Genomic DNA, 22,881 nt, shown 5'->3' with positions numbered 1-22,881 from the left:
TCCGGGTTCGAGCCTGGGAGACAGCCTGGGGCTGAAAAAGAAGAGGGAAGCTAGGCGGGGAGAGAGAGCTGGAACTAAGACAGTATTCTGATCAAGGCTCAAATTTTTAATGGCAGACACGCTTTATAAAAGAGGGGGGAAGCCCATTCCCCCCAAATCATCCTTGGAGCCCAGCTGCAGGTGACCCGGAATAGCTAGGCCGACTCCCAGCAGGAAGCAGCAGTTGCAGTGGTTGAACAATAGAGTGATCCAGGGAGGCAGGCTTCACCCTAAGTAATCTCCTTATTGGCAACAAAGTCAAGGTCTGGCTCAGCCTGCTTCAGGCTTGTTGGAGGCTCACTCTATATCATTCCTTTTCATTAGCTATTGCTGTTACATATGTATATAAACAGTCATGTAAATACACCCTCCTGAGTCCATTCAGAGTTGCCTACATGCCATGCGTATGTTTCTAAAGCTGATCACTTACTACTGGATAACCAATCTGGGAGCTCATTGTTGGGGAAGACTGAGTCTCCCTCTCTCAGAAGTTGGTAATTGCTTATAGCAATTCATCCACGGGTGGGGTCCTGTAAAATTTCCTCCCTTGTTTTATGGGATGCCAGCTGGCTGGAATAGTTCAATTTTGTTAAAGCATCCATGAATGAGATTTCATGATGTGGTATCTTTGTCATAGCTAGAATGTCAATATTCTGATCCTCTAGCTCTTACAATCTTTCCTCTCTTTCTTGATGTTTCCAAAGTTTTCTGTACAGTAGTGTTTTTTACTTTATTTAGTGAAATCCTTTTAAACATATTTAATAAATTTAGCAGTTTTGTCAATCTAGGATTTAACATATTAGACATTGTTTTATGTGTGGTCCTAAATTGTTGATTCTTTACAATTCTACAAGACTCAGTCAATTTTAACTCTACATTTTGAGAAGAAAACTAAGACAATGTTATGTCAAGTAAGTTTTGCAAGTATGTACCACCAAAGTTGACTGACTCAAAATGGCATTCACAGAAGTAGCATTAACTAATATATTTTAAAATACATTAAAAAGTTAAGTGACAAGCCATATGATGACCTGGCTCTCAAAGCTGAATATTTCCTGGGCATATCAGCTCACACCTGTATTCTCAGCTCTTATATTACTAAGACAAAAAGAGCGTCAGCATTTTGAAGTCGTTCTGGGCTACAGAGTGAGGTCTAGAGTAGTCTGAACTTTGGTTGTGAGATCCTATCACAAAAAAGTCAAAACTTAAAAATTTTAAGTACTGATAAAAATAGATCCATTGGACCAGTTGATAATACTTAAGGAGAGTATATTTCTATGTATTAAATTTTTAAAAATATATTTCCTAAAGTATACAACCACTTAATTTTTCTCCTATTCATTAAAAAGCAATCACTTAATAAATGAGAGTAATTGAATTCCATCCACTGAAGAGCGAAACAAAGAATTTACTAATAAAATTTGAAATTGTCACTGAGCAAAATGTAACCAAGATAAAGTCATTACATATTTTTACATTTATTTATTTATTTTGTGTGGGCTGATGGTGCACATTATCTGCGATGGCATATGTATGTAAAGATCAGAATACAACTTGCAAGAGTCAGTTCTTCTACCATTGAAGTCATTAGGTCACTGAGTTGGCTTCTAGCCAACATATAGTGCCTTTACCAACTGAACCCATCTTGGGAGCCCAATTTAAAATCCTGAATAAAAAAATAAGTATAGTTTCTTAATACATAATTAGCTGATAGTAAATAAGTACATTGAATGAATATTTTAACAGTCTGATGTGGATCTCAGAGTTACTTATCTAAATATTATCTGTTCTTTTATTCTTAGCTCAAATGTCACTAGCATGAAGCATTCCTGGACTTAAACAAATGAAAATAGTCATACTACTTACATTAATAAAATTCTATATTATTTTTAAACACTTCCTTTAACATTTAAATATCAAATCAGTATTTTCACATACTAATATACTATATTAAACTCTACATTACTTGAAGTCAAATACTAGATTATGGCTTACTTCTTATACACACAGGTTATGTCTTGTATACATGACTGTGTGTGTATGTGTTGTGAGTGCATATGGTATGTATGTTGGCTGAGGTATATATGCTACGGTTCCTCCTAAGGTTCCACACCCCCTGTTTCTTCTCTTTCTGGGTGATCAGGCACTGCTGAAGAGCAGGCTGGAAGGATGAAGCAGAGTTCAGAATGAATGGGGCCTGCAGGATCACAGTATGGGAGTCAGGATTGGAGTGGGGGTTTTCTGAGGATTTTAATGAGACAGCTCTTTTAGATGATCTTAGCTTGTGCACATGCCTTTACTCAGGGTAGGTTTGTACACAAACACGTTATTCAGGGTAGACAAGGGCTATATATGAACCTTGGAGACTGGGAAGGAATTCTTCTTAGGGTGAATTTTTATTAGTTGGAGTTTAAAGTTCTGGGAATGTCTTCTTTGCATGGACAGGCATTCCAGGAATCCTAGGCACTTGCTGGGTGAGTTCTTATCTAGGAAAGATGAAATTAAACTTTCCGGTTTGCAAGGACTACTAGACTTTCCCAGGGGGTGGGGGTGGGGATTCAGTTTCACGGATATGGTTAGAGAAAGGGAAGTCCTGCTGGTAAAGGGAGTCCTCCATTTTGCACCAAGCTCATAGGAGCTATCTGGAAATGGTAGAATTTTATCTTAATTCTCAGGGCTCCATACAATACTTACTTGATTGCATACCTTGTTTAACTGATCAGGTAAAAACTAGATTATTTTTCTACCACTAGAGTTACCATGTTAGAAAAGTAAATGAGGTTAATAAAAATGTTAATAAATGCCTCACCATCCCAGTTGGTCTACCAGGGATAAGCTGAAGAGGTAAGTTACACATGGTTCCCTGAGACCCATTGCCTAGCTCTGCGGAGCATTGCAGAACTCAAGAGAATCCTTCTTCCCCCATGGAAACCTTCAGGGTCCCCAAGACTAACTAGCTTAGAATATTCCTCCACCAATCCCATTTCAGTCAGATCCACCCCCCATTATAGAAGTTGGGTTCAACTGGCACACAGCCTGAAGAGTAGGGTCCACCCAGGTCACAGTTTGCAGACTAGGGTCTGCCTGAGGCATAACCAGCAGAGTTGGTTACCCTGACCTCTATTGTCTGGTCCATGCTCCCCAACAGTGCATACACATTCCTGAGAAGTCCTGCTGCCATCAGGATCATTCAGCCATCACCATGGAAAACCAGATGCCTAAAGGACAGTGCTAAAATACAATCAAGAAGATCCAGGGTAATATGGTACCAACATAGCTCAGCTCTCCTATTGAAACTGAAGCACAAGAAGAGGATCTTAAATCCAATCTTATAAAGATGATAGAGGCCTTTAAAGAGGACATGAATAACTAATTTCAGGAAATACAGAAAGGTACATTCAAACAGATCGAGGCGCTAAAAGAGGAAATAAATAAATATATAGAAATACAGGAGAATACAATCAAACAGGTGACAAATATGAGTAAAACTCTCCAAGACCTGAAGTGGAAATAGAGACTATAAAGGAAACACAAACTGAGGCAATTCTGGAGATGGAAAACCTAGGAAAGAGAATAGGAACTACAGACATCACCAACAGAATGCAGGAGATATAAGATAGTCTTGGGTGTAGAAGACACAATAAAGGAAATGAATATATCAGTCAATATGATTTATCCACCAAAGAAAATGCAAAATCTAAAGAATCCATAACCCAAAACATCCAGGAAATTTGGTACAACATTATTCTTAAGGCCAACCATAAGAATAATGGAAATAGAAGAAGGAAAAGATTTCTAGCTCAAATGCCCAGAAAACATCTTCAATAAATCATAAAGGAAAGATTCCCTAACTTAAAAAAAGAGATTGTTATAAACTTACAAGAAACTTACAGAACACTAAACAGATTGAGCCAGAAAAGAAAATCTCCTGCCACATAATAGTCAAAACACTAAATATACAGAACAAAGAAAGAATTTTAAAAGCAGCAAGGGAAAAAGGCCAAGTAATATATAAAGGCAGAACTATCAAAAATTATACCTGATTTCTCAGCTGAGACTCTAAAAGTTTGAATGGTGGAGGTCTTACAGACCCTAAGAGACCACAGATGGCAGCCCAGACTTCTATACCCAGAAAAACTTTCAATCAGCATAGATAAAGAAACCAAGCTATTCCATGACAAATACAAGTTTAAACAATGCCTTTCTACTAAATAAGTCCCTTTTAGGATACTAGAAGGAAAACCTCAACCCAATGAGAATAACTATACTCAAGAAAACACAAGAAATAAATAATCTCACACCATTAAAACCAAGAGAAGAAAATACGCATACACATTCAACTACAAATGATATAAAAATAACAGGTAGTACCAATCATTGGTCATTAATATCTCTCAACATTAATGAACACAATTCCCCAGTAAGAAGACAGAGGCAAACAGAATGGATGTATAAAACCAGAATGCATCATTCTGCTATAAACAAGAAACACACCTCAGCCACAAAGGTAGTCATTACCTCTGTATAGAGTTCTGGAAAAAAGGTTTTCCAAACAAACAGACCTCCCCAAAAATATCACTATTTGTGGATGCTAGGATAGTATACTTAAGTAACCCCAAAAATTCCACCAGAGAACTCCCACAGCTGATGAACAACTTCAGCAAAGTGATTGTATATAAATTAACTGAAACAAATTGGTAGCCTTCCTATACTAAAGGATAAACTGGCTCAGAAAGAAACTAGGGCCATTACACCCTTCACATTAGTCACAAATAATGTAAAATACATTGGTGTTTTATAACACTAACCAAACAAGGGAAATATCTGTACGACAAGAACTTCAATTCTCTGAAAAAAGAAATTGAAAAAGATCTCAGAAGATGGAAAGATCTTCCATGCTCATGGATTGGGAAGATTAATGTAGAAAAAAATAGCCATCTTGCTAAAAGCAATCTAGAGATTCAATGCAATCACCATCAAAATTCCAAATCAATTCTTCGTAGAGTTAGAAAGAGCAATTTGAAGATTCATTTGGTGTAACAAAAAATGCAAGATAGGGAAAACTATTCTCAATAATTAAAGCACTTCTAGGGGAATTACCATCTCTGATTCAAGCTGTATTACAGAGAAATAGTGATAAAAACTGTATGGTATTGGTACAGAGACAGGCAGGAAGATCAATGGAATAGAATTAAAGACCCAGAAATTTACCCACACACCTTTGGTCACTTGATCTTTCAAAGGAGCCAAAACTATCAAGTGGAAAAATGACAGCATTTTCAAGAAATGCTGCTGGTTCAACTCGAGGTCAGCATGTAGAAGAATGCAAATTGACCCATTCTTTTCTCTTTGTCCAAAGCTCAAGTCCAAGTAGATCAAAGATCTCCACATAAAACCAGATACAGTGAAACTAACAGAGAAAGTGGGGAAGAGCCTCGAACACATGGGCACAGGGTAAATTTTTCTGAATAGAACACCAGTGGCTTATGTTCTAAGATCAAGAATCTACAAATGGAACCTCATAAAATTGTAAAGCCTCTTTAAAGCCAAGGTCACTCTCAATAGGACAAAATGGCAACCAATAAATTGGGAAAAGATCTTTACCAATCTTACATCAGATAAAGGACCAATATTCAATATATACAAAAACTCAAGAAGTTAGACTCCAGATAGTCAAATAACCCTATTAAAAATGATGAACTGAGCTAAACAGAGAATTCTCAACAATTCTCAAGGAAACTTGAATGGCTGAGAAACACTTAAAGAAATGTTCAACATCCTTAGTCATCAGGGGAATGCAAATCAAAACAACCCTGAGATTCCACCTCGTACCAGTCAGAATGGCTAAGATAAAAATCTCGGGTGATAACAGAGGCTGGATCCAACTATACCACTCCTGGGCATATACTCAAAAGATGCTCCAACATATAACAAAAACACATGCACCACTGTGTTCATAGCTGCTTTATTTATAATAGCCAGAAGCTGGGAAGAGCCCAGATATCCTTCAACAGAGGACTGGATACAGAAATTGTGGTACATTTACACAATGGAGTACAACTCAGCTATTAAAACAATGACTTTATGAAATTATTAAGCAAATGGATGGAACTACAAAATATCATCCTGAGTGAGGTAAACCCATCACAAAAGTACATGCATGTTATGTATTCACTGATAAGTGGATATTTGCCCAAAATCTGACAATACGCAAGATACAATTCATAGAGCACATGAAGTTCTAGAAGAAGGAAGACCAATGTATGGGTACCTCCATCCTTCTTAGAAAGGGGAATAAAATACTCATGTGAATATATATGGAGAAAAAGTGTGGAGCAGAGCCTGAAGGAAAGGCCATCCAGAGACTGCCCTACTTGGGAATCCATCCCATTTACAGCACCAAACCCTGACACTATTGTGGATGTCAAGAAGTGCCTGGTATTGCTGTTCTCTGAGAGTCTCTGTCAGAGCCTGACAAATGCAGAGGTGGATGCTTGAAGCCAACCATTGGACTAAGCAGGGGGTCCCCAATGGAGGAGTTAGAGAAAGGACTGAAGGAGCTGAAGGGTTTTGCCACCCCATAGGAAGAATAACAATATCAACCGAGCAGACCCCCCCTCCTCAAGCAACCAGGGAGTAAAACACCAAGGATTATATATGGAGGGACCCATGGCTTTAGCCTCATATGTAGCAGAAGATGGATTTGTTGGGCATCAGTAGAAGGAGAGGCCCTTGGTCCCAGGAAGGATTCATGTCGAAGTGTAAGGGAATTGGAGGGTGGGTGGGTTGAGAAACACGCTCATAGAAGCAGGGGGAGGGAGAATCGTATAGGGGGTTTTCCGGGGTGTGGGGGGGAGGACGGACTGGGAAATTGGATAACATTTGAAATTTAAATTAAAAAAATATCCAATCAAAAAAGGAAAGAAATTGAGCTTTGAGAACATTTGCATCCCCCTGTTTAAGGTTGACCACCTCACAAAATTGACCAGCATAAAAAAAAAAAAAAAAAAAAAAAAAAAAAAAAAAAAAAAAGAAAGAAAGAAAGGAAAAGAAAAAGAAAAAAAGAAAAAAGAAAAAGAAGAAGTGATGGGAGGCATGGAAGGGAAGAGAGTAAAGGTAAAATGTTGCAATTATATTTTAATTAAATAAAAATTCATTTTGATCAATTTGGGCAATTAAATAACCAATTCTGATATTCATAGATTGGCTATTAAGAGTTTTTGTTGGCAATAAAGTATTGCTGTGTAGCTGACGCTAACCTTAAAACGTACTATACATCACAAGATGGCCTGAATCAAACAATGCTCCTGCCTCAGCCCCTTGAGTACTTGGATTGCAGACATGTTAATAATTAGCTTAAGTTGGTTGTTTTATTGGGTTGATTTTATGTGTATTTTTCTCTGTGATTTTTGTTGATGAGCATTCTCTGTTTAAACATTTATTATTTATAGTTTGGTTTTAAATTTTTACTTATCCAAAATTCAATGCATAGATGCTGTACACAATCCAATATACAATTATTATTTTGGCATAAAATAATGATTGTAATGTTTTAAAATCCTAGTATTTAGTACACGCATAACTAGAAATAAGATTCATCAACCAATCAGAGAAAATTTCTAATGTGTTTTGAATCCCTAGCTGAAAAATTGAGTATTAAGAACATAGCCATATTTTTTCAGTACAATTTATGATGTCTCAAGAATCAATGTGGAAACTATAAGCTGTAAGTGAAATTCAAGGAGAAAATGCACAAACCATGGGTGTACTGAATGATCATCTAGAGTCACAGGAAAACACCTTTGGCTCTGCTGTAATGTGTTATTTATGGTTCTCTGACTTTGTTTAATGGGAAGCTTTTTACAGATTATGCTGAAACTGAAAAATGAGTATAAAAAATTGTCTGCCCTGTTGGTTTCCTTGCTAACCCATGGAAGACAGGATGTTGATAGTGAGTTAACAACTGACCAATTCAAGGACCTATTTTGTATCCAAAAATTGTTCTTAAGGATGGGAAAGTCATAATAAGGGTTCTAAGCTGTAAATTCCAAAGGCTCTGCTGATCCCAAATCAGAGGATTTTTACTGTGCAAAGGGCTCTGTAAATTATCTAGCCCAAACCTTCAATTGAGGCTACTTAAGGGAAAGTTTTTAGAGACTTCAAAGGCTTCGTAAGACCATGCATTTGCTAGGACTACTTATTACAGCTAAATCCTCTAAGGCTTCTGAATGTACCCAAGAAATTATTCAGCTTGTTGAAGGTCACTGATTAAAACATGGCTGTGGGCTACTTACTTGTAGAGGAAAAAAAGTAGAAAAAGCAGAGGTGGCTGGAGGGTGCTATGTGTTAGCAACTTGGTTATTGCCTTGGAGGGTGCTATGTGCTAGCAACTTGGTTATTGCCTTACCGTGGATTGAGTGTATGAGGATGATCTTATACATAATAAACAGGTGCCAGCTGACAGAAGCTAAGACATACTCATTACATACAAACATAATGCTATTAAATCCTTCCAAGTTATAGAACATTTTGTATTTTTCTTTAGTTTTTTTCTTTTGTAAATAAGAAATAATGTTTGATGAATAGATATTTACTGTCAACATGTAGTGCTTGTGATATTGAGACACAGAAGGTCTAGATGTGCATTCTTATATAATTTGAGGAAGAACACCCCCATGGGGGTTCAATCCCAGTTTTTTCTGTCATATCATTTCTTTCTTCTAGCCTCTATGATCCCTGAATCCATTTTGTGTCATGTTGCACTTTCCCACATGGAGTCTACCAGACACTTCATTTGATCATTCAATCTCCTTTACTCACGACCTATTTTGTGGGCTTAGCAACTCTACCATCCCCATAAGTGCAGGAATCAGGAGCTTCAAAAGGGATATGCCCAGTCTCACTTTCAATGGGTGTCATAGTCAGTGTTCTATTGCTATAAAGAGACACCATGACCACCAAAACACTTATAAAAGAAAGCATTTAACTGGCGGTTGAATACAGTTTCAAAGGAGTCCTTTTAGGCTGGGTGCATGGTTGCATGTGCCAGACACGGTGCTGGAGAAGTAGCTTAGAGTTCTACATCCAAATTTGCAAGCAGCAGGAAGAGAAAAAAGCAACACTAGGCCTAGCTTGGATTTTTGAAAGCTCAAAAACCACTCATAGTAACACATTTCCTCCAACAAGGCCACACCTACTCCAACAAGGCAATGTTTCCTAATCCTTCTTAAACAGTGCCACTCCTTGATGACTAAGCATTTAAATATACAAGTCTATGGGGAGCATTGTTAGTCAAAAAACCACAAGGGAAATGAGCCTGAGGCCAGCACTCTGGAGACAGAGGCAGATGGATTTCTGAGTTCAAGGCTTCAAGGCCAGCCTGGTCTACAAAGTGAGTTCTGGGACAGCCAGGACTACACAGAGAAACCCCTGTCTCAAACTAAAATATATATATTTTTAGCAATAGAAGGCCCTACACCAGTTTCAGCGCTACTACACTCAAGTACAATAGTAGTTGCAGGAATCTTTCTACTGGTCCGATTTCACCCACTCACAACTAATAATAACTTTATTTTAACAACTATACTATGCCTCGGAGCCCTAACCACATTATTTACAGCTATTTGTGCTCTCACCCAAAACGACATCAAAAAAATCGTCGCCTTCTCCACATCAAACCAACTAGGCCTAATAATAGTAACACTAGGGATAAATCAACCATACCTAGCATTTCTACACATCTGTACCCACGCATTCTTCAAAGCCATACTCTTTATATGCTCTGGCTCAATCATTCATAGCCTGGCAGACGAACAAGACATCCGAAAAATAGGAAACATCACAAAAACCATACCATTCACCTCATCATGCCTAGTAATCGGAAGCCTCGCCCTCACAGGAATGCCATTCCTAACAGGATTCTACTCAAAAGACCTAATTATTGAAGCAATTAATACCTGCAACACCAACACCTGAGCCCTACTAATTACACTAATCGCCACTTCTATAACAGCTATATACAGCATATGAATCATTTATTTCGTAACAATAACAAAACCACGTTTTCCTCCCCTAATCTCCATTAACGAAAATGACCCAGACCTCATAAACCCAATCAAATGCCTAGCATTCGGAAGCATCTTTGCAGGATTTGTTATCTCATATAACATCCCACCAACCAACATCCCAGTCCTCACAATACCATGATTTTTAAAAACCACAGCCCTAATTATTTCAGTATTAGGATTCCTGATCGCACTAGAACTAAACAACCTAACCATAAAATTATCAATAAGTAAAGCAAACCCATACTCATCTTTCTCAACTTTACTAGGCTTTTTTCCATCTATTATTCACGCATTATACCCATAAAATCTCTCAACCTAAGCCTAAAAACATCCCTAACTCTCCTATATACTATATATATATAGTATATATATAGTGAAGGTAAGACTTTATATTCTATATAAAAATTTTTGTCATGTCATTCTTAGCATATCAAACATTGTTATATTCATACATTCTTGTTAAATCATACCATTACCTGTGCATCACTGACTGACTTGAAACTGACCAAATGAACTACAAGTTAATTCTGTTATGGTCCACCCTGCCCTACCAACTCCCCACACCCCACTATCTATAGCCATTTTGTTCCATGCCTGCCAGCTATTTCATATTGTTGCTGTAACATGCCTGCCAGTTATTGACACAGAATAGTGACTTTGCTCAAGGACATGATGACCACATATACTTTTTGGTTCAGTATGTACTGAGTGTTCTATATGAGGTTTGCTAATATTAAGAAGTTACACAAAGCTTTACATAAGATCCATCAAATCAAAGATCAATATGAACTGTAGTATCTAAAGTATCTTGAGCCAGAGATGACGATGAAGCAGCCCTTCCTGCACCTATGTATGAGTTTGCTGTGGGTTTTGTGGCCAACATTGAAGAATACTACTAATAAGCCAAAAAGTTATGATTATAATACCCATGCTCTGTTATCTCAATGTGCTGAAATTTCTGCTCAGGTTTTTCTGCAATAGCCCTGGCTGTCCTGGACTTGGTTTGTAGACCAGGCTGGCTTTGAACTCACAGAGATCCATTTGCATCTCCCTCCCAAGCATTAGGATTAAAAGTGTGTGCAAGTATACTTCACAATAAAATTTATTTTAAAAGTGAATTGAAAGAAGTATGATGTATATTAAGTTGGCACTTTCTTTTATATAACCTCTGTATTAGTAAGATTTTCTCTAAAGTAACAAAACTTACAGAATGAATCTCTCTGAATATATAAAAGGGAGATTTATTAGAATGATCTACAGATTGTGGGTCACATAATTCAACAATGGTTGCATATGAAAGGAAAGTCCAAGATCCAGCAATTCTTCAGTCCATGAGGATGGATATCTCATCTGGTCATAGGTAGATACTGGAATCCCAAAGAAGTATGCTCTAATAGCAGTGAAGGAATGGGCTTGCTAGCAAGGCAAGAGAAACAGGCAAAGAGCAGAAGCTTCCTTTTCCTGTGTTTTCACAGAGGCTTACAGTATCAGATAAATTTTCCCAGATAAAGGATTGGATTAAAGGTGTCTTCTTACTTGAAAAATCAGATTAGAAGTGGATCTTCAAACTTCCAATTAAGCAAAAATCCCTCACAGATGTGCCACTCTATTTTTGGGTTTTTGTCAGTTCTAGATGTAGTCAAGTTGACAACCAAGAATAGCAATCACACCGTCTTAAAACCAAACTTGGGTTTTTGTTTTTGTTTTTTTTTTTCCTCAGAAACCTTAGATGTATCTTTGAGTGTAAAATCTGATGATATAAACACACAAAAGGGAGTTTTTTGAGGTAGTTTGGGTATATTTGGAGAAAGGGAATTTAGAGACATCCCCTATTATGTAACATTACTTCCAAACTCATTAATAGGAAACAATGTTAGAGTTGGGCTTTAGTGACACAGAACTTGAGGCTTCTGTTTTCCTATATTTGATAGATTAAGTTGATATTATATTTTGGTGAGTTCCTGGTGATTATATTATGGGATTTCTCAGAATGACACTTCTAAGAGCTTCAAACCAACAGCAATAAACTTTAAATTAGTTTGGTAATCATAGGAGATCTTTATTGACAAACTTTAAAGGAGTATTGAGAGGCCATTCTCTTATTACTTAAGAATATTAAATCTATATTCTTCTTAAGGAAGTAGTATGGCGTATAAGTCTGAATATGACCTGATTACCAAATCTGGGTCAAAGTAAATGTATTTACATCTATGGTCCTTGCAGGTCGCTTAATCAACCTTTTCCTCACTATTTTCATTTTTTATTTTTTGAGATTAATATAATTACAAACCCCTTTCAGATCCTACTGTATACATCTCTTACTTTTCTTTCAAAATTTGACCTATTTTTCATTATTGTTTCATGCACACATACATATATACACACAAACACACACACGCACATACATATGTGTGTGTGTATTCCTAAGAAGCTAAATACAATATTCTCAGTCTGAATGTTTTGAGTATGCATGTTTTGGTTTAGTCTATTTTCTTCTCTGTGGCTTTTTATTGATGAGTTAATTGATAAAGTTCCTTGTAGTTGTAACTTTTTTTGTCAGTAATTTCAGAATTGGGTAGACCATATCATCCTTTGTCTTACTCTGTTCAGTTCCAGTTAAATTCAGCCAATGTTTACAGAATATATATGTCATGATACTTAGGAAGAGAACAAAACAGAAGCCAGTAGAAGACCTGACTATTTCTTGTCCTCTGTAAAAAGAATAGTGAAATTATGCTTTTAACTGTGTTCATTCCAGTTAGTTACTGTTTGTTTCATAAATTCAGTGTGGATTTTTCTGTGTTGCTCATCTCAACCAGGAGGAAAACAAACATTCCAGTTTTCTCTTTCGTTTATGACAGTGCTTATTTGTTTAGCTGTCTGTAATATACCTCAGCCTTATCCCAGTGCCTAGAGGTCCTCCATTCTTTTACAGATGCACAGAATCGATTCCCACATAAGTCAGTTTACTGATTGTTTTGCTAGCCAGTAACTCTGCCTCTCAGAAAGATCACTTGGTTCCATTACTGACCCAGTGTGCCCTGGGGATGCTGATCTGCCAAGGTCTGTCCTGTCCAGACCTGACATTATTTTCTTTTCTGTGGTCACTAGTGTGACTCAGAAATTACTGGTTTGTATACTTTTAGGTTTGAACACAATATTGTCTAGGCCATAGGACATGTGCAGAAAGGAGTTTTTAGGGGGATCAGCTCTGTTGTCATTTCCCAGAAATCACTGCCGTGTAGATTTTCTTAGAAACTTTGCATGCAGTAGGATAATGTACTGGGGTTTTCTCTTTTGTTTCCTATTCCTTTGTAATGCCATGATGCTGCTCTCATAATAATGCCAGATAGTAGAATGAACAAGCTGAACACAGTGATTAGAAGGAAGTGGTTTCCCTAGCAACAGTAACTATGCAAAGGAAACCATGCTACTTCTCTACTACTCATGTCCCTTTCCCCTAGGTTTGAATAATGCACATAGAGGCTCTGAATGCTAAGTGCCTGATTCTAAGTCATTTCTAGGGGATGGAATTACAGCAAACAATTACTATCCAGAAAATTTAGAAACCTGACCAGTTCGTAATATATTTTTACATGTCAGTTGGCGTCTTCCTAATTATTACATGAGTGTATTTGCACTTTCATTGGGTGTTGCCAGAAAATTACTACTTATCTCAAAGGCAAAGGAGATAAATAACTTGTAAAAGTCTGATTTAAACAATTCTCTCATTATATTTTCAGCATTTGAAAAATATTTTTCTAGTACACTGCTTTAATGATGTGCAGATTAAATGAAATGATGAGAAAGGCAAGAATGCCTCTGATTTTAGAAAGTATTTTATTTTAAAGGCAATTCTTTCTTGAGTCTACTACTTGCTTTGCCACTTAAGTATTAATGTTTTGGTAAGATCATTAAACACTGTTTTGTAGATTGGAAATAGCATAGTGACATGGCTTCTGTATTTGCTGATGAGTATTTTACATTATTTATATGCATTTCAAATCATATGACTGGGCATCATTTTGGTGCGAGTACTCCATGCAGACCAGGAAAACCTGTCAGTATGTGGAAACAACTATTGATGAAAGAGAGATCATGTAACAAACTAATACCAATCCACACTGATCTTTGGAAAACCCGTCATTACCTATTTCTATCTTAAACATCATGCCTTACTCATATTTGGAAAATATCACTGAATATATTGTAAATTCATGAAATGTGTTTTTAGGTGTTTTCTTTTAGGTAAGAAATAGAAAAATTCTGCCCCAAATATTTTGAATGTCAAGGTGGGCTTGGTGATTCAGATAGTAGAGGTACCTATCACTCTTCAATGTTATCATCTGATCATTCAAAAACCCATATGTTCATAAAATATGAACAAAATAAATAAAATTTATAAAATTTAAAACATGCCATATCCAGAAAACAAATAGTTTTAGAAAGAAATGGGCATGCCTGTCAGAAAATCAGGTAGGCTGCCTACAGATATTCTCTTCTCTCTCTGTTCCCTCACATCCACCCCCTCAGTTTCACCGTGATCTCTGCAGAATACCTGTGACAGCTTTCATAGCCCCCTTGTTTCCATTTCCTACAGATCTTCCCCTTGTAGCCACTCTCTCTCAACTCTTTGCTTTGCCCCAACCATGAACCCAAGCAGACACTGCTGCTAATCCAAGAGTCCCTCCAAACAAGGAGACATATGCTGAAGGTGTATCCATACTTCTGCTCATCTCAAATCTCACCCCAAGCTCTGTTACAGAACACCTGTTCTGGTCTATCTTTCCTCCCTGACTCCACTCCCAACAGATCTCTAAGAACTTCCCCTCCATTTCTTTGCCCAACTCATCCCACTAATTCAGCCTTTTATACAAGCAAGAATTTCCTGTGAATATACCATCTGAGACAGCCAAGGAAATATGAACACTAACTGAAAACCTTCGTGTTACATCCCTAAAACCTCTGTCACATCCTTAGTTCTGCACCAGAACACCTGCTGTAGGTTTCCTTCTTCCTCTGCCCACATCTCCTATGGATCAGACAGACGTCTCCTCCTAACTTACCTCTTGTTAATTGTTGTTTTATCCTATTCACCAACTGAAGCAGGCACTCCCTGCTAACCCAAAGACCACTCCTACCAAGAAAACAGGTAGGCTGTCTGCAAATCTTCCCCTCTCCTTCTTTTCCTCTGGATCTAATGCCCCTGTCCCCAGTCTCATTCTCAGCACTGTAGCAGACATATGGGTGACCTCTTCTCACTGTCTTTCCCAATACAAGGAGTCAAAAATCAGAAGACCCTGGTGAACAGGCTGTTTTTCCCCCCAGTGAACCCCATCAAACTCCCAATCTAAACCCATTCTTTTTTTTTTTTTTTTGTTCCGAAACAGGGTTTCTCTGTATAGCCCTGGCTGTCCTGGAACTCACTTTGTAGACCAGGCTGGCCTTGAACTCAGAAATCTGCCTGACTCTGCCTCCCGAGTGCTGGGATTAAAGGTGTGTGCCACCACGCCCAGCTCTAAACCCATTCTTAAGTGTCATCTCCCAATATCTTGAAACATGCTTTAGCTCAAACAACAAACAACAACAACAACAACAACACCGAATGTTTAAAACTATTAAGTCCAAAGAAAACTTCCTGCCAAGCAACAAGGAGGCATTATACTCTCTAAAAATCCAGAGAAGAAAGAGAAACCAAAGAGGAAAACAGCCACCCAAGAAAGACAATTCAGGAAACCAGCACCTAGTGAGATGCCAAACCTACTCCATCTTAGGACTGGACTTTATCTTTTAGAAAAGACAGAGAATAAAATTAAAAAAAGCCTGAGAACTTGATCTTCAGCTAAACCCAAGCTGCACACAAGTATCAGAAGGACCCCATGGCTTGTCCTTTGCCCATACCCCAGAGTTATTCCCTAGCTACTTAGTTAATCAAAGATTAGTCTGATTGGTTCAGATCTACTTTCAGACTATTTGTGATTGTTCACGGTCTTGTTTCAGGGCACCTACTTGTCAGCTTACAATAGTTATTCAATTAGATATTTGCCAGGATGGACACCTCATCACTTGTTACCATTTCCTATAAAACCTTGTTGAGATGAGAGTTTGGGAGCTGCTTCATCTTCCCATCCTGCTGTGTCAGGATTGGTGGAAAGTCCAAGCTCAAGCTTGCAATGAAGAGACCCTAATACGATTACTAAAGAATTGGCTCCTTGTTGGTTTTTTGTGGTCCACAAACACTTCCTGGCACAACCCTAGATCTTTAATAATCCCAATCACAGATGCTTAGATCACAGTATCAAAACACAATCTATAAAAGCCAGGTTAGCATGTCTCTACTATAGCCCATATACCCATATATACCACAGTAGCCCTCAAAATCTGTGAAATATAGGTGAAACACAAACACACACACACACACACACACCCCTTTAAAACTGTTTCTATGAAGATGATAGAGCTTTTTAAGTGGAAATGAATAAATCCCTTAAAGAAGAACAGAAAATTCAGGATGTCCTCATTTTTTAATGGTTGAATAATGTTCCATTGTATAAATGAAACACATTTGCTGTATCCATTCTTTGGTTGAGGTACGTCTGGGTAACTTCTCATTTTTGATTATTATGAATAGGGCTTCTTTGAACACAGTGTAGTATGTGCCCTTGTGGTATGGTGGAGCTTTTGGGTATAATTTCAGGAGCAGTATGACTGGTTCTTCAGGAATAACAATTTCCAGCTTTCTGAGGAACCACCAGATTGATTTCCAGAGTGGTTATGCCAGTTTGCAATCCCACTAGTTATGGAGGAGTGTTCCTCATTCTCCACATTCTCACCAGCATATGGTGTCTGTTGAGTTTTTGATCTTAGTCATTCTGATTGGTATAAGGTAGGATCTCAGGATTGTTTTAATTTGCATTTCCCTGATGATTAAGGATGTTGAACATTTTTCAACTATCCAAGATTCCTCTGTTAAGAATAATCTGTTTAGCTCTGCACCTCATTTTTAAATTGGTTTTGTTTTGTTTTGTTTTGTTTTGGTTTGATTTGGTTTGTTTTGCTTTGTTTTTTTTTTTTTTTTTTTTTGAGTCTAATTTCTTGAGTTCTTTTTGTATTTTGTATATCAGTCATCTATCGGAAATAGGGTTAATGACAATCTTTTCCCAATCTGTAGGTTGCGTTTTTGTCCTATTGACAGTGTCCTTTGCCATAAAGAAGCTTTTCAGTTTCCCATTTACCAATTGTTGATCTTAGAGCCTGATCCATTGGTGTTCTGTTCAGGAAATTTTTCCCTGTGCCCATGTGTTTGTGACTATTTCCCACTTTCTCTTCTATTAGATTCAGTGTATTTGGTTTTCTGTTGAGGTCCTTGATCCATGTTACTTGAGGTTTGTGCAAGGTGACAAATATGGATCAATTTACATTCTTCTACATACAGACTGCCTGTTAGGCCAGCAGATGCAGATACTTATAGCCAACTGTTGGACTGGGATTGGGGACCCGTATGGGAGAGTTAAGGGAAGGACTTAAGGAGTTGAAAGGGATGGCAGCCCCATAGGAAAATCAACAGTGCCAACTAATCCGGACCCCTAGGAAATCGCAGAGACTAAGCCACCAACCAAAGAGCATACATACTGAGGACGGCATTGTTTGGCCTCAGCAGAAGAGTCTACATCTAATCCTGTAGAACTTAATGCCCCAGGAAAGGGGGATGCCCATGGAGCACTCTCTCACAGGGAGGGGGACCAGGAGGGAGGACAATATTTGGGATTTAAATAAATAAAATAATTAATTAAAAATTAAAAAAGAGCAGACAACCACAAAGAGTTGGAGTAAATAAATAAACCTTTTAAAGAAATCCAGGAAAAGACAGGCAGTGGAAGAGAACTATTCAGGATATGAAATGGAAATAGAAGCAGTAAAGAAAATGGAAACTGAGGACATTGTAGAAATAACAAATATAGGTATTTGAATAGAAACTAACGAGGCAAGATTCACCAACAGAATACAAGAGATAGAAGAAAGACTATTAAGCATTGAAGGTATGACAGAAGACATGGATTCATTGACTGAAGAAAATGTTAAATCTGGTACACCATGCAAAGACCAAACCCATAAATAATAGAAATAGAGGAAGAAAAGAATCCCAGATTAAAGGCTCAGAAAACTATTTTAAACAAAATCATAGAAGAAAACTTTCCTAACCTAAAAATGGAGATGCCTATCAAGGTACAGGAAGCATACAGAACACCAAATAGATTGGACTAGAAAAGAAAGTCTCTCTATCATATAATAATCAAACCACTAAACATATAGAACAAAGAAAGAATATAAAAAGAGGAAAGGGAAAAAGACCAAGTAAAATATAAAAGCAAACATTATTATTACACCTGACTTCTCAATGGAGACTCTATAAGCCAGAAGGCCCTGGGCAGTTATGCTGCAGACTCTAAGAGACCATAGCTGCCAGTCAAAACTACTATAACCAGTATTACTTTGAATCACACTAGGTAAATAAAATAGAATATTCTTGATAAAGCCAAACTTAAACATGATCTATCTATAAATTCAGCCCTACAGAAGAAGGTGCTAAAAGAAAAACTCAAAACTGAGAAGGTTTACTGCTCTCCCATGATGACACAGCGAACAAATATTCTCAGACCAGCAAAATCAAAAGAAGGGACATGATGTGGATGGGCCTGGTGCTGTTTGTGTTCTAATTCTATTCTCTTTGGAGGGGTTGTGGACAAGGAATGAGTCATACTCAGGTGACTTTTTGTGAATAAATCCCCTAATGAATAAAGGAGCCAATCACTGGGTGAGAAGGCAGGACTTCAGGTTGGACGGAGGAAGAGAGGAAACAGGAAAGAGTTAGGCTTTTTGGAATGGGGACTGCATATGGTAAGATGTAGCTGCTAGACTTTCCTGTTATCATGGTGGATCCACAAGGCTTAGCCACTAAAGGAACCAGATTTTAATAAGGCTTACAAGATTAGGTTTTAGTTGTTTCTCCCAGAGATTGAGTTACCATTGTTTCTGAACTAAGTTTGTGTTGCCATTTCCTTCACTCAGCAGCTTGTCTGGGTTCCAGAGAGAAAGGTATGGCAGCAAAGTATGGGTTTGCCAGATGTGCATCACAAAGCCCATGGGGGATTTGAAGCCCAGGGTTGGTAACAACCCGCCAGTGGAAACCTAGCTAGCTGGGCAGAAACATTTCTGGAGCTCAGGGCCAGAGTCCCCATGAGATAAAACAGGTTGGCCATTTGGCTGCCAGTGCATGACTGTCCACTATGCCAAGGCAGAGAGTAGCAGGGTGAAGTGCGGGAACAAGATGGTTCTATTTTTCTAATATTTCCCTCAACAGGGAAGCATACACACACACACACACACACACACACACACACACACACACACGGGGGGGGGGGGGAGAGAAAGAGAGAGAGAGAGAGAGAGAGAGAGAGAGAGAGAATGAGAATGAAGCACACCACCCCCACCAGCAGCAAAATAACAGAAATCAAGAAAAGAAAGTCACCCTGACCCACCCTGACAGTTGCTGGAACCCGCTATGCAAATGTGCTATTGTTAGAGGCTCATAGAAAACTGTCTTGACTTTCCACTTAACTGGTAATTTTGGTATTTTCCAACAATGCCCTCCCCACCCCCTTGAGTTGTGTTTTCTTCCTTTAAATACCACCTTACCCAGCTACTTGGCACACCACAGTCCTCTACTCCTGCATGGCATATGACTGTGGGCCCAAGAGCACTCTTGGAATAAAAGTCCTCTTGCAATTTGCATCAAGACCATTTCTCATGAGTGATTTGGGGTGTCGCCTATCCTGAGTCAGAATGTGGGGGAGTCCTCACATTGTGGGTCTTTCAAATGATGGCCACAGAATTATGGAGAGCTGAGGCCTCATGTTAGGAGCTTGGTGTCTAGGAGCATGGCAGGCAAACGCCTTCCATTTCTTGTAGCTATCTGGTGGGACTCCGGGGTTTAAACATAGCTCAACCAGAAAACAGCTCAAGTAGTGCCTGAGTTGCCTTGGAAATCCAAGAAGTTGGATGCCAGAGCCACGGAATAACTATAGAGGAAATTGCTATCAGGGAATAGAATGAGCCTAGTAGAAAAAAGTATGTTGCAAAGCTGGAAGGAAATGGAGATCTGAAGGGCATTTTGACATCAGATGTAGAGATACAGACTTGGAGTTTGTCCAGCTGGTTTTTCGTTTTGCTTTGGTTTATTATTATTATTATTATTATTATTATTATTATTAATTATTTTACTGTGCTCCTTTTCCTATATGTTGGAATGGTAATGTATATCCTGTGCCACTATGTTGGAAATATGTATTGTTTTATATTTCGATTTTATAGGCGATCAGAGATAAATGATTGTATGAATCTTAGAATCTCAGAAGAGACTTTGAACTTTGTACTTTTAGACATTGTTGAGACTGTGGTGGACCATGGTTACTTTTAAAGTTGAATAAATACACTTTTTATTATGTTATGACTACAAGCTTATGGGTGCCAGGGAGTAGAATATGGTGGTTTGAATAGGAATGACCCTCATAGACTCATGTGTTTGAATGCTTGGCTCATAGGTACTGGTATCATTAGAGGGTATGGCCTTGTTGGAATAGGTATGGCTTTGATGGAGGAAGTGTGTCTCTGTGGAGATGGGCTTTGAGATCTTCTGTGCTCAAGCCACATCCAGTGTAGCACAAAATCTCCTTCTGCCTATGGATCAAGATGTAGAACACTCAGCTCCTTCACTAGCACCATATCTATCTGCATGCCACAATGTTTCCCACCATGGAAATAATAGACAAAGCATCTGAAAATGTATGATAGCCTCAGTTACATGTTTTACTTTATAAGAGTTGCTGTGGTCATGGTGTCTCTTCACAGCAATAAAATCCTATCTAAGACAGATCCATATCTATCATCCTGAAAAAAAAATGCAACTCCAAATAGATGAAAGACTTCAAAATAAAACCAGATGAACTGAAATGACAGAAGAGAAAGTGGGGAATAGCTTGACCTCATTGGCACAGGAGACAACTGATAGTGCAGGCACTAAGATACACAATTTACAAATGAGATCTCATTAACTGGAAAGCTCCTATAAAGCAAAGGACACCAATTTTTTTCAAAGAGACAGTCTACATAGTGGGAAACTATTTTTCCACATTTGATAGAGGGATAATATACAAAACATATAAAGATCTCAAGACACTAGATATTAGAAAACTAAATAATTTAATTAAAATGAGTTATATATCTAAATCGACAATTATTAATAAAGAAACTCAAATGATAGGCACACAAAGAAATGTTCAATATCTTTAGCCGTCTTAGTCAGGGTTTCTATTTCTGCACAAACATTATAACCAAGAAACAAGTTGGGGAGGAAAGGGTTTATTCAGCTTACACTTCCACGCTGCTGTTCATCACCAAAGGAAGTCAGGACTCGAACTCAAGCAGGTTAGGCAGCAGGAGCTGATGCAGAGGCCATGGAGGGATGTTACTTACTGGCCTGCTTCCCCTGACTTGCTCAGCTTGCTTTCTTATAGAACCCAGAATACCAGCCCACAGATGATATAACCCACAAGGGGCCCTCCCAGCCTTGATCACTAATTGTTAAAATGCCTTACAGCTGGGTCTTATGGAGTCATTTATTCAACTGAAACTCCTTTATCTGTGATAACTCTAGATTGTGTCAAGTTGACATACAAAACCAGCCAGCACATTAGCTATCAGGGAAATGTTAATTGATATAGCTTTGAACTTTATCTTATACCTATCAAAATCTTTCAGATCAAAAATACAAGTGCCAGTTTATGGTGGAATTGGGAAACACTCCTCCATTGCTGGTGGGCGTCCATCCTTGACAGCTACTCTGGAAAGCAGTACGATAGTACCTCAGAAAATTGTAAACCAATCTACCTTACCATACAACTATACCACTTTTGTGCATATACACAAGGAATGTTTCATTCTACCACAAGGATATTTGCTCAAACATGTTCATTGCTATGCTATTCATAATAGTCAGACACTGGAAATATCCTAAGTGTCTCTCAACAGAAGAATGGGTAAAAAAAATGTGGTATATTTACACGATGGAGTATTACTTAGTTGTTAAAAAAAATCATGAAATTCACAGGCAACTGGATGGAACTAGAGAAAAAAATCATCCTGAGTCAGGTAACTCAGACTCACAAAGATGAATATGATATGTATGTAATTATATCTAGATATTTGCCATTAAATGATAACTAAGAAATAGCCCATAGACCCAGAGAGGCAAGACAGAGGAAGGGACTAGTGGGGGACATGTCTAGTAGATGCCTGGGAAGGGGAAGTAGAGTAGATTTTACATGGACAGATGGCAATAGCAACTGGAATATGCGGATAGGAGGGAGAAGGAAGATAATGTTGAGTGAGAGAATTCAGGAAGAGACAACTAGAATTGGCAGGCATTTGAAAGATGCTATGGGACCCTAGTGCAGCTGGAACTCTTTAATATATATGAAGGGGATCCTAATAAGGTCTCCTAATAATAGGGAAGTTCTAACTGACCATTTCTTGCCACTAAAGGAGGCTTCCAGTAGGAAGACTGGAATGCATTCAATTAAGTTGTTGGACATGAGGTTCCCATGGAAATCTCTAAACAACTAAGATTGTTGCTAAAAGAGTAGATTGCTCTCTGAAAACTACTGGGGCCCCACTGCAGAAGACAGCATCTACAAAGTTTATTGACATGGAGAAGTCA

The sequence above is a fragment of the Mus musculus genome, chromosome 13 (genome assembly GCF_000001635.26).
Source record: "Mus musculus strain C57BL/6J chromosome 13, GRCm38.p6 C57BL/6J".
In the NCBI taxonomy this organism is placed as follows: Eukaryota; Metazoa; Chordata; class Mammalia; order Rodentia; family Muridae; genus Mus; species Mus musculus.
Note: the sequence above shows the minus strand (reverse complement) of the source record.